The sequence below is a fragment of the Phymastichus coffea genome, unplaced genomic scaffold (genome assembly GCF_024137745.1).
Source record: "Phymastichus coffea isolate CEN01 unplaced genomic scaffold, Cenicafe_Pcof_1.1 PCOF00005, whole genome shotgun sequence".
NCBI classification, from domain to species: domain Eukaryota; kingdom Metazoa; phylum Arthropoda; class Insecta; order Hymenoptera; family Eulophidae; genus Phymastichus; species Phymastichus coffea.
Window position 1 is genome coordinate 3,578,974 of NW_026706816.1, and position 21,341 is coordinate 3,600,314.

The window sequence follows — 21,341 nt, forward strand, 5'->3', positions numbered from 1 at the left end:
AATATATTATAATAATAAGTCAGGACTACCAAGTTCAGAACTTAACGTTCTATTACCAACTATCTAACTGCATACGAGATTTGAATTTGTTTTTACTGCAGCATTCATGTCAGACCGGAATAGTGCCAAATACAGATCGAAACTTCGATGTTACAACCAAACCTTGATTTTCTAGCACTGTAAAACGTTTTTTCATATTACGCGTGACTCTGATGTCATGTCTCACAAGTCATCACGGTGACGACTTCATATGCCAGGCTCACCATTTTCAAAAACCAGTTGCATCTCCAGTAAATTCAACTGTGGGCTTCTTTACAGCCCCCGCTGACTGGCCACTCTCAATTGCCCCATCTGCCAAGAAGCGCTTGGCACCCCCCGCACACCCATTTTTTGCCTGTTGTCAAGCAATCCTGCCATAATCGCTCTTCTTTACTTACTAGTTTAACCGACAACACAATCATCGAGACTCCGCTTTTACATTGTTCTTCGCTCAAAATCTCTACACTTCCTCGACTATTAACCCAGCAGCACGACATGGTAGAAGCATCTATGTGATTCCAGGTGGGCGCTTTGAATTGCAGAAGAGATGCGACGAAATATAGAGGGACATGAAAAGTTCCACAGTATTTTGTCACAGATGGCAGTGAAGAGCAGCATCCGTGACAAACACTTTGTTGTCCTAGATGAACCTGAACTCCTGGTTCATGACCTCCCAGTGGATTACAGCGGAACATTTTTTCAGACAGCCGCTTTAATCCTGACTGCATTGGGTTTCGGTATAAACTATGATCGTCCATCCATCTTAGACATGAGAACAATGAAGCTCACCTCGCTCTTCAAACTCTCAGCACCAACATCAGCAACAACAAGTTCACGTCTCACAGTCGTACGACAGAAACTTTTTCGTTTTGCTGGTTGATTCGCTCGTTGCTACTCTGTCAAAATAAAGATCCACACCGCCCTATTCATCTTTGGCTGTGAAGGTAACACTCGGTTTTACATTCGTCTTATTTGGCAAAAACTGGTTTTTGACCTTCTCAAAAGGCAAGACAAGTCAGCGCTGATTTAGGATATGCTTGATGAGTGGTAAAGATTCTCCGAATTTTTTGCAGATAGACACAACTCTCAGACCTTCTACCGATCGTCTCAGAAGCTGATCTTTACAAACTCCCCAAATTACTGACCCACAATCTATCTCTCCTCGCTCGATTCAATTCACGTCCCTCGTCAAGAATCTCATAACACTTTAGCATCTCTCTCCAGTTTTCACTTCTCACTTCTTATTAAACTCTACTCCTCAACAATCTGACAATCCAAACTTTCAGCTCTCATTTATAACGAGTTTGATGTCAACTCGTTATGTCTCTCTCTCTCTACGGCGATAATATTAAGAATATCATATATATAAATGTTATATTACTTGAATTATGTTTCTCCTTAGCAACAGCAGACGACGACTGCGGAGAAGGTAAGAGAGAGCACCAACAGAGAGAGACCGTGTGCCCGTGTAGGCATAACGATATGTGTGACGAACCGCGCGCCGCGCGCCGTGTGACGAAGGGCTGGCAATTAGCTGATAGCTCGCGAGCCGTGCAGAGACATTCGGTCGTGCGTATACTTGTTTTAGTCTTCTTTGTGAATCGCCCCGTGGAAAGAGAGTGACCTTTGACTGTGACGAGTAAGTGAGGGGCAACTTTGCGTGCGACACCTCCTCTCCTTCGTGACAAGCAACTGTATAGATAGGAGAATTCAGCAATCTTAGGAATATGTAATTGAGAGGCATCGACTAATGTAAGTACCGACCGTTCCTTGAATCTCTCGCTCGCTTTGCCTATCTCGCCATTCTCTCTCTGAACCGTCCTGTACACTGACACCTACCTAAATTATATATATATTTGTATACGTTTAAAAATGCATGGCTTTACTTTTGGAAAACCTTTTCCTTCCTATCGCCTCCCTTAACTTTTGCGATTTAAGCTGCGTGACCCACGACACTCTCCGCGGGCCAGTTGACGATCTGACCTACCGGGCCGGTCTTACGTAGCAGAACGTAATCCCGCGAAGAGTTGCAATTGTGCTAGCCACTACTTGATCTCAGTTTAATTAATATATTGTAGCGCTCTAAATCCCCGTTACATTTTTGGCGCCCAAACACTATGGTGCTGGTGTGCGCAGCGAAAATCGTACCGAGATAAAAATTTTGGAAAGTCGAATTCTAGGAAGGACAAGGAATGCGCGTTCGCTCATAGCGTGTTGTTTGTAAACACAAGTCGCGCGGCAAGCCACATATGCGACGTTCGCCATCAAATATCAAAGTATAAACTAATCTAATTTCGTCGCTAGTAAAACATATATTTTCGAAGCTATTGCTCGTATTGAGAATCGAGCATATTTTTGAAATTACCAATATGCTCGAAAATCATAAATACAAATAAAGTTATGTGTTGGCATGCCATAGTGCAACTTGCTGTCCTAGCCGATATACAGATAGAAATTTATTATTTCTTGTATATATTCTTGATATAAACATTACGTAGGCTATGCCTTAGTGCGATTTATATTATATTATAAGTTGATTTGCGAACAGCGAAGTATCAGTTAATTCATTCCTACGTTTACTCGTAACGCATAACAACATTATAAAACATCATTAAACATTTTCTTTTGTTGACAATCTTACAGCTTGCAATATAAATAATTAGTATATAATTATTTGTATAGCAATTGTATATCTAACTTAGTAACTTTTATCAATATAATTAATTAATAAATTAACAATTGTTTAATATATTTTATTTTGAACTGATAATCGTACCTTTCACTTTTTGCTTTCATTAAACAAATCGTTCGATTGTCTCGTAGGTAAATTGTCAATCTGAGTATGTACAATATGGCGACAAATTGGTCACTAAGTGACTTATCAATTTTTAAAGAAGATATTGATAAAAAATTGTCAAACTGGATGAGAGACTTACCTAGCTTACAAGTACATAGCTTATTGACTTAGTTAGAATTACGAACCAACGAAACGCTGTATGAGCGAGCAAACCGATTATTTCCTAGGTTAAATGGCGACTACTCAGCTCAGGACTTTATAACAACAGATGATTTAGATGAAAAAACTGCAAAAAAAAGACGCGACAACCTTAGTCGCTTTTTTTATGCCAGAAGCTTTGCGAGCGGAAATATGGAAAGATTTGCAAACTGCCTTAGAAGCAGAAGAAGCCCTCGATACCATGGGGCAGTCGAATTTAGAGGATAACGAGCATATAACTACGAACTCACAACATGGCAGAACCGTCGAAGAACCAGAGACCCTTGCAGATAACGATAGATGGTTGCCAAGACCTCGGCAGTTAACCTCACAAAATACCGGATCAAATCAAGTCGCTGCTATTGCTAAGCACATAGCTTCAACTGCAACAACGACTAGCATCACGTCAACAAAAGTAGCAGCTACGAATTACGGTCCTACAGCAAGTTATACAGCCACAGCTCAAATGAATAACGTGCAAATAGTGATGCCAGACGGTAAGACGCACTTCGTGCCTTACACTGTAGCACACGAACTTCGAAGGCTCTGGCAAGTAGGAATTGATGCGTTATTGGCACATAAACACTTTCTGATTTATACGTCGGCCTTAAAAAAGGAAATTGAAAAAAAGGTAGGAGACTTTTGAATCGAACTATTATAACCATTTAAGCCAGTTCGGTAATACAACGTATTCTCATATGCCATCCTCACTCAATCCGCAAGCGCCGTTATTCCATTCGACAACACAGTCCTCCGCAATGCTCTCACAAGGACCCTTGCCATTGTCGCTAGCGATAAATACGTCATCCTTGTCTACATTGCATTCTTCTGTATCCTCGCACTGGGAGAAGCAATGCCTTCCAGTACTTCTTTGTCGCTCGTGCCCGTAACTTCCCTCGCATGCTCGTTCACCCCCGTGTCCTCGAGCTGGGGGAGGAGGGTTCTGCCCAGTATTTCGTCAGGAGTTACACCGCAGCCGGCAACACTTAGCGCACCAATAGGAAGCCAAACTGCTAGCTCACAGCAAGCAACCACATTGAATACGACGTCTTCCGGATACTTTCCCAGGACTAAACCTCTAGGAAAAACAGTAAGAAAGTGGAAAATAAAGTTTTCCGGAGACGAAGGGCTGAGCATTGAGGAATTTTTGGAGCAAGTTGAAGAAAACCGACTGTTGAATAAAGTATCAGACGAAGAGCTGTTAAACTCTATGACTCTCTAATTCGAGAAGGGTATCGCACTGTATCATATCATATCGTACTTTTGGTATCGCACTGTAAGGCCTGTGGACTACTTTCCGCGAATTCAAAGAGACCGCTCTAGCGACCTACAGTAAATTAAGGAGGAATAAAAGAATTATGACGATGGAGGCACATTTGCGTACGCAAGGCGCTGACGAGCCCATAGTTGAATATGCTGTCTCATTATTCACTATTATGAAAAGGCTCGATCCGCCTTCGAGTATGCAGGACCAAATTAACCTAGTTATAGACAATATGTTGCCTAAGCTCCAAAAGAAACTTAAGCCATTTAAGGACAACCTCACGGACGTACAGGTCCTCCTCAACAAAGCCAGACAGACCGAAGACGATGAAGTGGGACAGTGGAAGCCACCTCCACCTATTAAACATGCTGCTTGGCCTGAAACAACCTATAAGTCACGCACCAAAACCACTAAGGCTAAGCCTTCTGGTTCGTCCTCTCAAAGCGAGAAAACACAGCCAATTGACGATGCAAAGCTAGAAAACGTACTTATGAAGTTCCTCGAGAAGAAAAACATATAGTTTAAAGCTTGTAAGACCTCTGTTTTGCCACAGAAGAAAGGAGGCTCTAGTTAGAAGCCCGAGACAACTCCTAAGGAAAATTCTAATAGTTCCAAGGGAGACTCACCTTCAAACGCGCCTTTTCAGCAATGTTAGATCCTAAATCTAACAGGCTGACATATACGAAGACGTGCCTGCAGTTTTCTTCTCTGAGAAAACTAAAGAGGCAACGGCCTTAGCCTCTCTGGGGATTGAAGATCTCACGGATGAGCAGAGAGAAGAAATTGAAAAAATCATGCGGGAGTTGCTCCCCGATCCCTTTTGCGAACAGATAGGTTGTACAAGTTAGATCGCACATGACATAGACCACAACTGCCCGAGTCCAATTAAACAAAGATATTACCCGGTATCTAAGACGATAGAGGACGAAATGCACGAGCAAGTGCGTAAGATGTTACGATTAGGAATAATCCGGAAGTCCCAAAGCCAGGAAGTCAAGCCCAGTAGTTATGATTTTGAAACCTGATGATACGTATCGGTAAAAAAATAAAATTAATGCGGTGTCGAAAGTTCCGGCATATCCATTGTCTTATATGGATGTGATCTTGCGCAAAATCCAGCACGCCAAGTTATAAGTGCTCTAGATTGTTCTGGAGCCTTCTGGCAGATACCTCTCACGGAGAGATCAATACCAGTCACGGCTTTCACAGTCCCGGGTATGGGCTTGTACGAATTCGTTCGTATGCCTTCTGGCATGGCGGGCGGCTCAGCTACATTTCAAATGCTGGCAAATAAAATTATCACGTCTGAAATGATGCCCCACGCTTTTGCTTATTTGGATGACCTGATTAATGATACTGACACATTTGCAGATCATGTGAAATGGCTCACGATGATTCTGGAAAGAATTAACGAAGCCAGCCTCACCATTAATAGGAAAAAGTCCGAGATTTGCACGTCCGGAATTCGTTATCTCGGCGTGTTAGTTAATCGTGACGGTTGCCAGCCAGACCGTGAAAGAGTGCGACCAATCTTAGAGTACCCCGCGCCAAGAAATCTACGACCATTGCGACGTTTTCTTGGCATGGCCTCTTAGTACCGCAAATTTTATAAAGGATTTTGCTACACTGGCTGCGCCTCTTACGTCTCTCATGAATAAGGACACCAAGTACGTATGGATGGAAGAGCACCATACCGCTTTTACACAGATAAAAGCACTTCTTGCTACGTAATATCTTCTCGAATGTATGAGACAGATGAAGACGTAGTAGCTTCGCTAGCGTCTTTCACAGTTGCTAAAGATATAAAAGATCCGTGTTACCGGCGTAAGTTTCTGCAGGTCGAAAGGGATCCAAAAGCACACCCTTACTGGAAAATTGTTGGCGGTCGTCTGTATCTGTATCGACTCGACCCTGTGATCGACAATCTCATGGGAGACGACGATGCTTGGAAGCTCGTTGTTTCAAGAGAACAGCGCCAGCAGGTTCTGATGGAATGTCATGAGGAACCCACAGCTGGCCATTGAGGCCGATACAAAACTCACCAGAGGGTGATGCTACATTATTACTGGCTAAGTGTCTACAAAGATACCGCACACTTTATACATAACTGTCAAGTGTGCCAGCAAGTTAAAGTCAAACAACGAGCCCCTGCTGGACTGATGGAAAAACACGTTGTTTCCCGTCCATGGGAAATCGTCTGTGGCAATACGATGGGCCCCTTTCCGAGATCGCCTTAAGGAAACGAACACTTACTCATCTTCATGGATATCTTCACGAGATGGATAGAGTGTATTCCGATCGGCAAGGCCAATGTCAAAACGATCAAGAGAGAGATTAATCATCGCAACTTTTTACGTTTTGGAATCCCTGATAGATTTCTATCGGACAATGGCACGCCCTTTAAAAACTCTTTCTTAGATGCACATGGCGTCTTTCACGGCACATGTGCTCCTTATTCTTCTAAATCGAACCCGACCAAGTGGGTAAACCGTACCGTCAAAACTATGATCGGGGCATTTATTGCAGATAAACAATAAGTGGGACGAACATATTGGCGAGTTTGCCTTTGCCTACAACACTGCTATCCATGGGACTACTCGCTCCTGTCTAGCCTTCTTAAATTACGGACGGAATCCAGAACTGCCATATAACGTTCGACGCAGGGAAGAGCGCGTTACTCTACAACAGTAGAAACTACGGCCCATGAAGAATGGTACTCTCGCATACAAAAGCTTGACGAATTACGAGCTGGTATCCGCGAGAGGAGTGAAGCTGCTCATCTGCGACAAGAAAAGTACTACAACAGGAAGTATCGCGATATTAACTACGACATCGGCAATAAAGTTTCGGTAAAGAACAGAGTACTCTCCTCTGCTGCTAAAGCCATAGCAGCTGAACTCTGCCCTAAATACGCTGATCCATTTGTTGTAATATCTCGCCTTGGCATGAATTCTTATCAGCTTCGGAACGAGAATGGAGTCGATATAGGAAAAGTCGTTATCTGTGAGATGAAGCCCTGTTTCGATGCTGAGCAATTTCCTTCGGACGCGACACAGGATGAGGGTAACGTTCTGTACGGGAAAGACTTAAAGCTTTCCATCGATGAAAGCGCCGGCGCAGATACTCTACTAGTGATGGAGGAATTAATGGTAACAGCTTCTTCTGTGCCTGTGAATGATGATGCAAAGACTCAGTTGAGTCCAAGCCCAGCTTCTCTGGTACCAAGGGTCATTGCTCATCGAAAAAGAGGCCGACCACAAGGCTCCAAGAAAGCCATGCCGCTATTGGTAATGACCTCGCCCCGGCGGCTGCGTCCTAGAAGCAAGCTTGACGCTTAACATCCCTCTATCACAGCGTGCTACACGATACCATAACAGCACTAACCCTGCGCTATACTCTTCAAGACCTTCTACAGTCACTTCTGCCCTTGGCTTGCTTACTGCCCTGTCTCCGCTTATGTTTCACCGCTTTCAATTTTTTCTTTGTTAGCCCTTATTAATTTAGATGAATCCTTTACAGAGAATGTTACCCGTCAAGAAAACCCGTGAAGAGCCAGACGTTGTCCGGGTGACCATTCCCCGAAGTCTGCTGGCTCAATTTGGGGAGGTCGCCTCTGAGATGGCTAGAGCGCAGGCTCCGCTCCCACCGGAAGTTAAGCCGGAATTACCCTCAATCAAGGAGCTGGCTCTGCGCTGGGCAAAACGATACGCCACCGAGCACCGAGAAAAAGAAGAGCAGGCTAGGCGCTGGAGAGAGCACAACGCTGCCAAGAGCAGGGAAGAGGAGGAGCGACATCTACGCGTCCAAAGGGCCCTCCCTGCTCAAGATAACCAGAACGAGAGGCAACGGCCATGCTCTGAGTCGCGTCGATCCTCAGTGCGCCTAACCGACGTTACGGATGAAGAGCTGATACCTGCCCAAACACACGAAGAAAGGTGGGCCGACGTTGAGGCAACAGCGCGATCGTGTCTCTCTGCGCGTATTAGGGCGCAAGAAGAGGAATGTCGGGCCTATGCAGCCATTATGGCCTTCACAGAGCATCCTGACGCTCGTGTCCGAGCTGCCGCATCCCCCGGCTTTGTCCAGAAGGTCCAGGATGATATGCAGGTCTTTCTCACCCAAACCAGGAAACGCTAGGATGAGGCCAAGGCCATCTAGAAGGAGCGCGAACGCCTTCTGGCACAGCAGGAGCAAAAGCGGCAGGAAATTTTGAAGCTCCAACGCCAACTAGCTGAACTAAATGTCCAGTACGCATGGGCTTCTGCCGCGACAGCAAGCACTACTGTCCCTGGTCTGTTCCCGAGCCATATGCCAGGTCGAACTAGTCCGGATCCTCGCCTCCTCACCCATGAAAAGCGTTGCGAAATCGCAAGGCAGGCCCAAAGGCTGCCTGGCAGACTTTGCCGTGGAAACGAGGGTTTAACCCCTCAATACTCTGCGGTCCTGCACCAAGGTGCCACAAGGCTATGTGGCAGGTACGACGGTCCGGCCCCGGAGAAGAGGGGCATTCGGTTCTGCTATGTCTGCAACTTGACGGCAGTCAGTAGAACCGAAAACTGCCCTAACTTCTTCCAATAGTGGAATTTCGAGCAGGGGCTGGAGCCGCGATACGTCTACGGTGACGAGTTTGGTGAGCGCCGCTACCATTGAGCTACCATCAGAATGGCCACCTCTCTTCAAATCTTCTGCCTCAAGATCTCGACACCGAAGAAAGAAGAGAGAAAAGCGAAACTTAAAACCGAAGATCTTTCGCCTCTTGACCTGCGCGCCATTAAAATTTGGCGCCGTTGCGCCTATAATGTAAGGCTTTACCGTGCCCTTTTATTTTTCTAATTATGGCATTAACGCCACTTTAATTTGTTTTCTTTCATTGGCACGGTCCCTATGTCGCAGAGAGAGCGCGATAGGGACGATAACTCTTGTTTCTTTTTTTTTATAAAATAATAATTTACTTATCTTGATTATTCCCTGTAGTTTTCTTTACGAGAGAGACCTAAGGTTCGAGTTGGTATCGCCCTCGTTACCAACGTCTGGGAGTGGGGGATATAACGAGTTTGATGTCAACTCGTTATGTCTCTCTCTCTCTCTACGGGGATAATATTAAGAATATCATATATATAAATGTTATATTACTTGAATTATGTTTCTCCTTAGCAGCAGCAGACGACGACTGCGAAGAAGGTAAGAAAGTGCGCCGGCAGAGAGAGACCGCGTGCGCATGTAGGCATAACGATATGTGTGACCGCGCGCCACGCGCCGCGTGACGAAGGGCTGGCAATTAGCTGATAGCCGTACAGAGACATTCGGTCATGCGTATACTTGTTTTAGTCTTCTTTGTGAATCACCTCGTGGCATGAGAGTGACCTTTGACTGTGACGAGTAAGTGAGAAGCAACTGTGCGTGCGATACCTCCTCTCCTTCGTGACAAGCAACTGTATAGATAGGAGAATTCAGCAATCTTAGGAATATGTAATTGAGAGGCATCGACTCATGTAAGTACCGACCATTCCTTGAATCTCTCGCTCGCTTTGCCTATCTCGCCGTTCTCTCTCGGAACTATCCTGTACACTGACACGTACAGAAATGATATATATATATATATATATATATACAGTGCCGGTCAGCCACTTTTACCCCCCCACGGGCAAAATCAGTCTAACTTCAAAGTTTTATATCTCTGGTAGAAATTAACGTACAGAGACGCGCGTGGGTGCGTTTGAAAGGTCTTTTGGAGAGCTTTCAAATGATATGACTCACGGTTGCCATCGATTGTTTTTTTAAAGTTTGCGACAATTATGCAAAATTGAAAATTCTGAAATTTTTTTATTATTTTTGACAATTAGCCAATTTTGGAAAAAAAATCGTACGAAAATTTGAAGTACACCATTTTTTAGCTATTACCAAGCCCTATCTGAATCACTCATCAAAAATTTATTTTCGTCAAATATGACGCGCGCACGGGCATTTTTTCCTGGAAGTGACAGTTTTTTTCAACATTTTTTATCTCCGTCAAATTGTAACAATCGAAAAAAATTTTATAGGAGAAAAAATGTTTGTTTTTTCACGTAGAATACTGCAATAATTTTTTTTTCGGTTTTTCGAAAAATTTTTTTTTTCGGTTTTTTTCAATTTTTTTTCTCACAGTCGGTACGCTAAAAAGATGAGAAACCACAAAAAAAATTTTTTTCCACCCATTCAATAATACTACATAACAAGTATCGTAAATTACATAAAAAAAAAATCTTTTTTTTTTTCGACCTTGAAAAATAATTTAAACCGAAAAATCGAAAAAAAAATTATTGCAGTATTCTACGTGAAAAAACAAACATTTTTTCTCCTATAAATTTTTTTCGATTGTTACAATTTGACGGAGATAAAAAATGTTGAAAAAAACTGTCACTTCCAGGAAAAAATGCCCGTGCGCGCGTCATATTTGACGAAAATAAATTTTTGATCAGTGATTCAGATAGGGCTTGGTAATAGCTAAAAAATGGTATACTTCAAATTTTCGTACGATTTTTTTTCCAAAATTGGCTAATTGTCAAAAATAATAAAAAAATTTTAGAATTTTCAATTTTGCATAATTGTCGCAAAATTTAAAAAAACAATCGATGGCAACCGTGAGTCATATCATTTGAAAGCTCTTCGAAAGACCTTTCAAACGCACCGACGCGCGTCTCTGTACGTTAATTTCTACCAGAGATATAAAACTTTGAAGTTAGACTGATTTTGCCCGTGGGGGGGTAAAAGTGGCTGACCGGCACTGTATATATATATATATATATATATATTTGTATACGTTTAAAACTGCATGGCTTTTCTTTTGGACTACCCTTTCCTTCCTATCGCCTCCCTTAACTTTCGCGATTTAAGCTGCGTAACCCATGACGCTCTCCGCGGGTCAGTTGGCGGTCTGACCTACCGGGCCGGTCTTACGTAGCAGAACGTAATCCCGCGAAGAGTTGCAATTGTGCTAGCCACTACTTGATCTCGGTTTAATTAATATATTGTAGCGCTCTAAATCCCCGTTACACATCACAAAACTTCTCCTTGTAACGGTCCTAACTATGAGCTATTTTCTTATTTCACTGAATCACTGCGACCCGCTAAACTCATCAATCTGTTTACATCAATTAGCATATTAAACGGCGCCACCTCACATATTATTTGATTGTCATAGTACCAGAGACAAATTTCATGACCATATAAGGAGCATGACCTGACATACTTATAGATACTGATATAATAGTTTTTGTTATTTGAATAAAATATGTTAATTAAGAGTAAACAAAGAAACACTTCACTCCTCAGTCCTTCCTTCGATATTGTCTTGAAAAACTCCATTTGCAACCAACTTAACTCAGCCACTACATCTCGCGCAACATCAATGAAGCCAAACATCCTAAGGCTAAATGGTGCTCACTCCATGACTTAGGAATAGCTTGTAAACACGTTCCTTCTCTTCATTTGTTTTTATCCGTGTATACTTTAATAGACACTATTCCCAGGTTGTTAACCGCCACCCTTTCTTAACTCAGAATAAATTTAACAATATTTGCAGGCTTCTCCCTATCATATGTTCCCTTATTCACCTTTCAATATTACTAAGGTCACGGACTGAAGTTGAGAATGAGATCAAAGTGCTCTTCTCCAGTGAAAAAAGCATTGATGGACTAACAGCTCATCATGGGGATGGAAGCCATTAACTCCATCTAAATGTACTCTTTAATAAATTAATTGATGAATATACTTTTCCCTGCAGGCGGAAGCTCACGTCCACTTCCTAAATTCAGATCTCCACATTCTCCCTCTGATACCAGACTTATAGTTCAGCTCTCCGAATCCTTCTAAATTCTAAGATAATCCATTCATAGACAGTTTTCTAATGATATCGTTGCCAACAACCTTTTTAATAAGAGATAAACGATTTTCGTAACCGTCACTTTATGGAAACTGCTCTGATTGGTCTGCTTGATGACCGTAGTTATATAATTGAAAATAGAAAACTTACAATCCTTGTACTCTTTGATTTTTCTAAAGCCCTTGATAGCATCTTACATGACCTTATACAAAAAGCCATAGATGTTATCATCTTCGATGCCTGCCTGAGCTGGTTCTTCAGCTACCTGTCAGATAAACTACAAGTCGTTGTGGATCAGGGCGATTCTACGTATCTCTCAACGGCTTCGTGCTCAGTCGGGTGTTCTCCAAGGTACTATTCTAGGACCACTGCTGTTCACCTTTTTTATCAACGATTTATCCACGATCCTTTTCTTTTGCAACTACTTAATCTATGTGGATACTACCGAAATCGAAAACCTCTGCTTTCCCTTTCATGTCCTCGAAGCCATAAAGAAGGTTAATCTTGATGCCCAAGTAGTGGCTGATTGGGTTAAAGCAAAAGGTCTGGAACTCAATGTGGCAAAAACCAATATCATAATTATAGGCAGTGAACTACACTTCTCTCTTATTAACTTGAAATTCATCTCTAAAATTGTCATCAATAATACTCAAATTTCCCACTCATTAATTGTTCAAAGCCTCGCTCTCCAATGGAAAGTACACAACATCGACATAGTCAGAAAAATTCATCTGGATTTAAGCTCACTCAAATTTTATAAAAATTCACTCTCTATAAGACTAAAACACACCTGGTTCAACCCTTATCTTCTCTCACTTTACTTATGTTTTCACAGCCTTTATTGCATTCGACAAAACTCAACTCAGACAACACAAAACGCGTACGTCCAATTCATTACTGAATATATCCCGTATGTTCCTTCCTCTGATATCACAATCCACGTAATGTTTCACAGACTAAGTCTCGGATGGCTAATGTTGGAAACCCAAAGATACATAGCCCTGATTTTGCTAACCTATAGGACTATCTGCACCCAGTAACCTGAGTATTTGACAACCTATTTGCAGCCACCAAATCAACTGTCTCTCAAGCATTCTTCTCCCAACCCTGCTATAGCTTTCTCTTATCTACTTAAGCTGGGATTCTCTTATCCCAGAACTAAGGTATGAAAATACTCTGCCTCAATTCTAAGAATGCATCTCATTAATCAGATCTCAATAACAGACTGCAAACTTGAGAGATTTGCCCGATTAAAGCGTTGGTTATTCTCCCTCTATATTATTCTTCAACAGCTACACTTTTGTCACCTAGCACTCATAGAGCACCCTACTAACTTGGAATAATTCTCCAATCTACCACCAATTCCACTCCGCTTCAACGTATCAGCTTTTACCTGTCCATATGAATACCTCAAAACTCCAGATCGTTACCTACGTTATAATATCCTTCCTTTTCGTTGAATATCCTTCCTTAATCACCCATCATTTATATTCGGCACATCATTAATTTTCTCTCGTCTTTCTTAGTATAATTTATTCTTTTATCTTACTGTATTATCTGTAGTCTCCTTACCAAAGCATTCATCACTTGGACAACATAGCATTTCCCGCCGTATACCCATGATTTTTTTAATTTAATTTTAGTTTTAGCTTTAGCTTATGTTGTACTTCATTCTTTATTAACACCATCTACTTCATCCTTACTGTGCCCATTTTGCTAGCGATAATTGACTTTTGTAAAGCACTGATTGCGTATTTTTACCTTACTTTTAAGCACTTCTGTGTTGAATTTTGTTTTATTCCTACTCCCATTGTGCTTACTATTTATTTATTTTGTAAGTACTCTATTGCACTCTTACACTCTCATAGCCTACGGGGTGATAATCCAAGGTTCAATAAAGCTTAATCTAATTTTAGTAATTAATCGAAATCGACGTCTTACTGCTCCTCAATTGTGCTCTGAAATCAACGTGTTGACTTATTTAATTGTCAACATGTTGACAATTAAATAACTGTTTCTACGGTAAAACGGCGACTAGTTCAGAAAGGTATATCAAGAACAGTTGCTGTGGAAAGACCGCTTTTAAGTAAAATTAATCAGAAAACGAGACATCAATGGGCTAAAGCGCATAAAAGTTGAAGCATTAGTTAGTGCAAGAAAGTGCTATGGAGAGATGAAGTTTTTGAATCCGAATGTCGGATTTATGGGCGACGAAGAGTAAACGGAAAGTTCTCAAAAGAATGTATCTTACCATTTGTGAAACATGGAGGTGGTTCTGTGATGATTTGGAAATGTTTCGGAGGATCGAAAATTTGTGAATGAGTTAGAATAGATAGTATTATGAAAAAAGAACAGTATAAACGAATTTTGCAGAAAAATATGACTCCATCTGATACAAAACATATTAGGAAAGAATTTACCTTTCAACAAGATAACAATCCGAAGCATACTTCCAAAATATGTAAAACTTATATGGCAAATTTACAGAAAAAGAAAAAATTAACTGTAACGGAATGGCCACCGCAATCGCCAGATCTCAATGCAATCAAACTACTCTGGAAAGAATTAGATCGACCTGTTCCAAATCCTATTTATCAGAAATTTTACAACAAAAATGAAAAGAAATCACGAGTGAGAACATGGATAAATTAATAGTAAGGATGCCTCGACTATGCAATGCTGTGACACAAAATAATGATATTCATGCCTACGAACAAAATGTTTAAATGTGAAGAAAGAATTGTGATAGTGCGTATGTACATAGATCCAGATTTATGTAGTTTATCAATATGTTATAATTATAAACATTATTATTATTTATTACCATAAAGTATTGTTCAATTGAAACTAAAGTCTGTGATATATATAGCAATTGTATTTTGTTTTCTAGTTAATGGAATATGATGATGTAACGTAACATCAATTAATCTATTACTTATAATCATAACCTCAATGCTTAAAGAATAGTATACTCAATTTTATGAACTGACCTAAAAGGTCAAAAGATTGACTAAAATTAGTTATAAGTGCGACCGATAGGGAGCGTCGGCTGCCCTTTACGTAAAATAGGTATCATACTGTAATATACCAAAGTGTATGCCAGGGGAAGATGAGCTAAACTGGCTACAGTTTGGGCATTTGATCTGATCAAATAAAGTTAGCTTAACACCTAATTGTTCTGGTCTTAACGCATCACTTGCCTATAAACTCCCTAACGTGCTCTCACCACAGATCTGGATGACCAACTCATGAGACCTTCTACTCTCATGAACAAAAAGAGTCTAGATAAACAATTTTTGGATCAATCTTCCTTCGATACTTGGAGGTACTGTCTGGCCTTCTTGTCCTCATACAGGTACTAAGTAGAGTAAACGATTTGTCTTAACGCTTTAGTTTCGTCTTTCTATGAAACTGGGAAACTAGTCTTCCGAGACTTAGGGGACAAAAATACGAGGGTCGTTTGAAAAGTCCGTGTAAAAATAAAAACTGCTTGATTTCTTTTAATAAATCTTTTTTATTTTTCAACATAGTCTCCTTTTAGGCTTATACACTTCATCCAAAGCTGCTCTAGTTTGTTAATCCCTTCCAAATAATAGGATTAGTCCAAGTCTGTAAAATAGGCATTCGTTTCTGCAATCACCTCCTCGTTTAAATAAAATCTTTTCCCCGTCAGCCATTTTTTCATATTAAGGAACAAAAAGTAGTCTGACGGAGCCAAGTCTGGAGAATAGAGGGGATGTGAAACGAGTTGGAACCCTATCTCCATCAGATTTGCGGCCGCAACTGCTGAGGCGTGAGCTGGCGAATTGTCGTGGTGGAAGAGGACTTTTTTGTGGGCCAATCGTGGACGTTTCTCTAGCAACTCGATTTTCAAACGATCCAATAACGATGAATAATATTCGCCTGTAATGGTTTTATCCTTTTCCAGATAGTCGATGAAGATTATTCCTTGCGAATCCCAAAAGACAGTCGCCATAACCTTCCCGGCCGAAGGAATTGTCTTCAGCTTTTTCGGAGCAGATTCCCCCTTGGTGACCCATTGTTTAAACTGTTCTTTGGTTTCAGGAGTGTAGCGATGTATTCATGTTTCATCTACAGTGATGAAACGATGCTTAAAGTCTTGCGTATTTTGCTAGAACAGCTGCAAACCATTCTTGCAACACTTCACACGATCTCGTTTTTGGTCAATCGTGAGCAATCGCGGCACCCATCTAGCGGATAGCTTTTTCATGTCCAAATGTTGGTGCAAAATATTATGTACCCGTTCGCTCGAGATGCCTACAATACTAGCAATCTCACGCACCTTCACTCTTCTGTCAGCCATCACCATATCATGGATTTTATCAATGATTTCTGAAGTGGTAACCTCAACAGGGCATCCAGAACGTTCAGCGTCTTTTGTGCTCATATGGCCACTCCGAAAATTTTGTAACCACTTATAAACCATTCTAATCGAAGGTTCACAATCACCATAATGTTTATCAAGCTTCTGTTTAATCTCCTGAGGCGTTTGAAAAAGTAATGTTTAATCAATACACGAAATTCTTTTTCGTCCATTTTTTTACAACCACTCGATTTCTTTGATTGAAACGAATGTAAAACGCAAAGTAATTGGCCGATCTGGCTGAAACTTGGTGTATGTTCTGCCAAGATATGCCACTAACTGAAAATAACCTTGATACGCACTAGTAGCGCCATCTCTCTGAATTTGCACGGACTTTTCAAATGACCCTCGTAAGTTGTATTACTAGAATATTTTTGCAATACGTTTGTTAGCTATAAGAATCTTGTCTTGCTTCTCGAACTACGAGTATATCCTTTTCATAAAAAATTGGGTATATTATTGAAAGTAGAATAGAGATAAGCATCTCTAATGTAACGGACACATTTTTTTTGCCGGAGGCATAATAAAAAATCTTATAAGAAACTACAATCAGATGTTATTTTTTTGTGTTTTAAATTATATAGTATGAAGGATTAATACTTGTATAGGATTATTCATTTGAGAAAATGCAAATATTATATGTTCCTAGGTCATTTCATGATTCTAATTAATACCATTTGCCCAATGGACAAGATATAGAATAATAATTTGAACCTCAAAATCGAAAAATTTACCTTCTCTAAATCTTCCAGAACATTTTTCAATTTTATCTATATCATAAATAGAATATTTTTCCTTAGTAATATTTTTCTCTATATATCGAAATTTCTAAGGTATTTAACTTTGTATTGAAAGTGATTTTTCTCACAAAATAACGTAGAATCTAAACGTGTACAAAAATAATTTTTTTTTTAAATCCTTCAACTCTGATATAGAAACTAATTTACATGCATTCTAACATACGAGGTGTGTTCAAAAAGTAACGAGAATTTTTAAATTTCGCGGGTTTGGAGAGTCCGCTTGTATAAAATTTTTTTTTATTATGTTGGTACACATGCCCCTGAAGTACGATAAAATTTTCAGCAATATTCATTGCTTACTTTTTAAGTGGCAGCCGCTAACGTTAGACGTGTTTTTCGAGCTCGGCGATTTTCGTTTGTGAAAAAAAATGGATCAAAGAATTTGTATTAAATTTTGCGTAAAAAATGAAATAAAGTGTAGTAAAGTTTGTCAAATGTTAACAAAGGCATATAGTGAGTCTGCTATGAGTAAAGCAAGGATTTATGAGTGGTATAAGCGTTTCCAAGATGGCCACGAAAACGTTGAAGATGACGAACGACCCGGACGCCCAAGCACATCAACAACCGATGAAAACGTGAAAAAAGTGAAAGAAATGGTTATGAACGATCGCCGAATCACAATCAGAGAAGTCGTCGATGATGTTGGCATATCAGTTGGCTCATGCCATCAAATTTTTTCGAATGTTTTGGGTATGAAACGTGTGGCAGCAAAATTCGTTCCAAAATTGTTGAATTTCGAACAAAAACAGCGGCGAATGGAAGTTGCTCAGGAGTCGCTAAATAAAGTCAATAACGATGCAGAACTACTAAAACGTGTTATAACAGGTGACGAAACATGGGTTTACGGATATGATGTCGAAACTAAGGCTCAATCGTCCCAGTGGAGGCATTCTGGATCGCCAAGACCGAAAAAGGCTCGACAAGTGCGGTCGAATGTGAAGGTTATGCTCACTGTGTTCTTCGTTTTAATGGCATAGTGCATTATGAATTCTTGCCACAAGGTCAAACAATCAATAAGCAGTACTACCTACAAGTTCAACGTCGTTTGCGTGAAGCAATCCGAAAAAAACGCCCGGATTTGTGGCAAAACAATTCATGGCTTTTGCACCACGATAATGCGCCTGCTCACACTTCATTGCTTGTTCGTGAATTTTTGGTCAAAAACGAAACTGTAACGATGCCTCAGCCTCCATATTCGCCAGATATGGCTTCATGTGACTTTTTTCTATTTCCAAAAAAGAGAACATTAAAAGGCCGTCGTTTTACAAGCATAGATGACATCAAAAGCGAATCGCTGAAAGAGCTAAAAGCTATTACAAAGATCGAGTTTCAAAAGTGTTTCGAGGATTGGAAAAAGCGTTGGCATAAGTGTATTGTATCCGAAGGGGACTACTTTGAAGGCGACAACATTAATGTAGATGAATAAATAAATATTTTTTTCATAAAACGAAAATTCTCGTTATTTTTTGAACACACCTCGTATATAGGCTGAGGGATGACAGAAAAACCTTCAAATGACGGGCTGCAGATCTTCATACTACGTTTCAAACGAGAGTTACAAAATTTTTAATTTTATACAATTTTCAGTTTAGGTGGCCAAATCTTTTTAAGTAGAAGTGTATGATGTAAAATAAACCATTACCTATTTTATTTTCAAAGTTATTTGCGGGTATGTATTAATAGTTTCAACCAAATATTTGTACATTCAAATATCCATTGATTTATAATTGTTTTCTCACTTAATGTACGACTTTGTGTTTCCTTATTTAATTTTTTGTGTTGTTATGAATTAACTACCTTTGCTAGTTTTTGAGAATACATACCACACATCACGCAATGGGAAATAGCGACCGCAAATGTGAGAGCAAGAAAGAGAGAAAACAACCGGCCAAAATATTGAGGAGCACACTGAAGAGAAGCATGCGTGTGCACGATGGTAGGTTCGCACCAGAGAAATCTTTTTTGTGTGACTAGAATCGAGAGCGTAACTATGATTCACCAAAAAGTGTGGTGACTAGCTGAGTTCATGATCGTCTATCGACAGCTGGACGTATGATATTGTGACCATCGGAAAACTCACCGTCTGACTCACTCACTGACTGGCACAGCACTGCTCTCCATAGCTGGTAATTCTCATGAACCAGCCAGTACATTAACTGCAGCTACAATGTCCGCCACAAGGTAAGCAATAATCGTTTACGTTGCGAGTGTCTTCATTGTTTGTGCATATGTCGCATCACAATAGTAGTTCGCGGTTAGCAATCAACAAGTGCAATCGCTTATTTTTATATGGGTCATCGCGTGCTTCCAAAACTCTCGATCGAAACTTTATTATATGTTGTTGTTGTCGAAAGTTGAAATAAAGATCGTACCTTATTCTATGATTTCACGGCTTCAACTGCAATGTAATAAATAAAATAACTCTAGTAAATAATTTGTAAGAATATCGGCCTGTTGTAAAGAGCGATCACTTGGATCGTGAATTTCGGCATGTTATGTAGAAGTATATTTCAATTCTGTGTATAAATATACTTGTTTATCTTTGCATACAACATTTTTTAGAGTATTAATATTTTCAATTGATTCTGTACAATCATAGCGCTGGATGTCGAAATGCGAGGAGATTCTAATAATACGATAAGTGACGTATAAGCTTATTAATAAGTGTTTGCTCTTTCGAACTGCTCACGTGTTTCACAAAATTAATAATGAAGTAGGGATCTTCGAGTATTTACAAACAAACTTATGCATTCTAAGAGATGCTCTTGAGTAATTTTTTATTAACGTAATCCATGCATAAAGCAATATATAGATACAGATATGGTAGACAATAAGGAAAAAGGTTCAGTTATTTATCAGATTAATTCTATCAATTGTAATATATCAACATAGGTCAGAAAGGACGTCCATAGATCAGACAAAACATCAATGACGAGTACGTATTAATAAACATAAGTGCAGCGTTGCAAGCACTGATAGCACAATGGATTTGGCTGAACATGCAAACAACAACAATCATAAAATTCAATTTCGCAATGTAAAGATTATTATCGATAGTGTACAATACAAATTTTAATGTTTGATTTCAAAAATGCTGTATAACTATAAAACACATAACAACATAAATAGATAAAATGATACCATTATGTTAAAAATACTTATATAGAATTGATTAATTTGATATGTAACGCGAAAAATTACAATACTGAACCAGATAAACATTACAATTTGATAGACGAATCCACCTTAGGCCAATTTTCTCTTTCCTTCCATTTAGCGCATTTCCCTTCTTTGTCTACTGAAATGTCCAACTTATTCAATTTTATCTTCTTTACATCATTCACTTCAGATAAATACCTACGTGCCGTCTGTCTACCTAATTGTCCATATTTGATCACTAGAAAATATTAGTTAAAGGGAAGATGTCTTTTCTTACACTGTTTGAGACAATTGTGAGCAATCATATTTAGTTTAACAAAAATGGTTGTTCATCATTTGTATGATTGTAGTTCGAAAGATGATACAGAATTAATTTAAGCACAAATGAGTAATATACTAATTATACATTATAATTTCTTTCAACACTATCCCAAACAAATTAATGGTAATTGTATATTTTATTATCAGCCTTGATAACGGAAATTCATTAACTTTCCGAAAGGTTGGTTCATGGATTGTTTCAATATGAAATCGCTCATAAGAATTTCTTGGAGTGCAAGAGGTTGTTTTTTGATGTTCAATAACACCTTTCTTATTATTAACCTTTAGAGGGTGGGAAAACCAGTATAGTGGCTCAAAATAATTTCTCAAGTTTCTCAAGTCTGTAAAATAGGTTAATTTTGGGGTTTTTGGTCATACTGATTACGAATTTGATGTCATAAGTTAAAAATTATGAAACCCCTAAAATAAGGGTAAGCTATACTTTTAGTCGCGAAAATAAACTTTCTATAGTAAGGGAGTGTGAATATAGTTTTCTGAGGTATTATTCAATGCTGAAT

The 21,341-nt window shown here is 39.7% G+C and overlaps 1 protein-coding gene across 4 annotated transcripts in view; it reads right to left on the reverse strand.

Moving 5' to 3' along the window:
• The window catches only part of LOC131667620 (sorbitol dehydrogenase-like), a 918,386-nt gene that overhangs the window by 767,477 nt on the left and 129,568 nt on the right, over nucleotides 1-21,341 (reverse strand). The window lies entirely within an intron of this gene.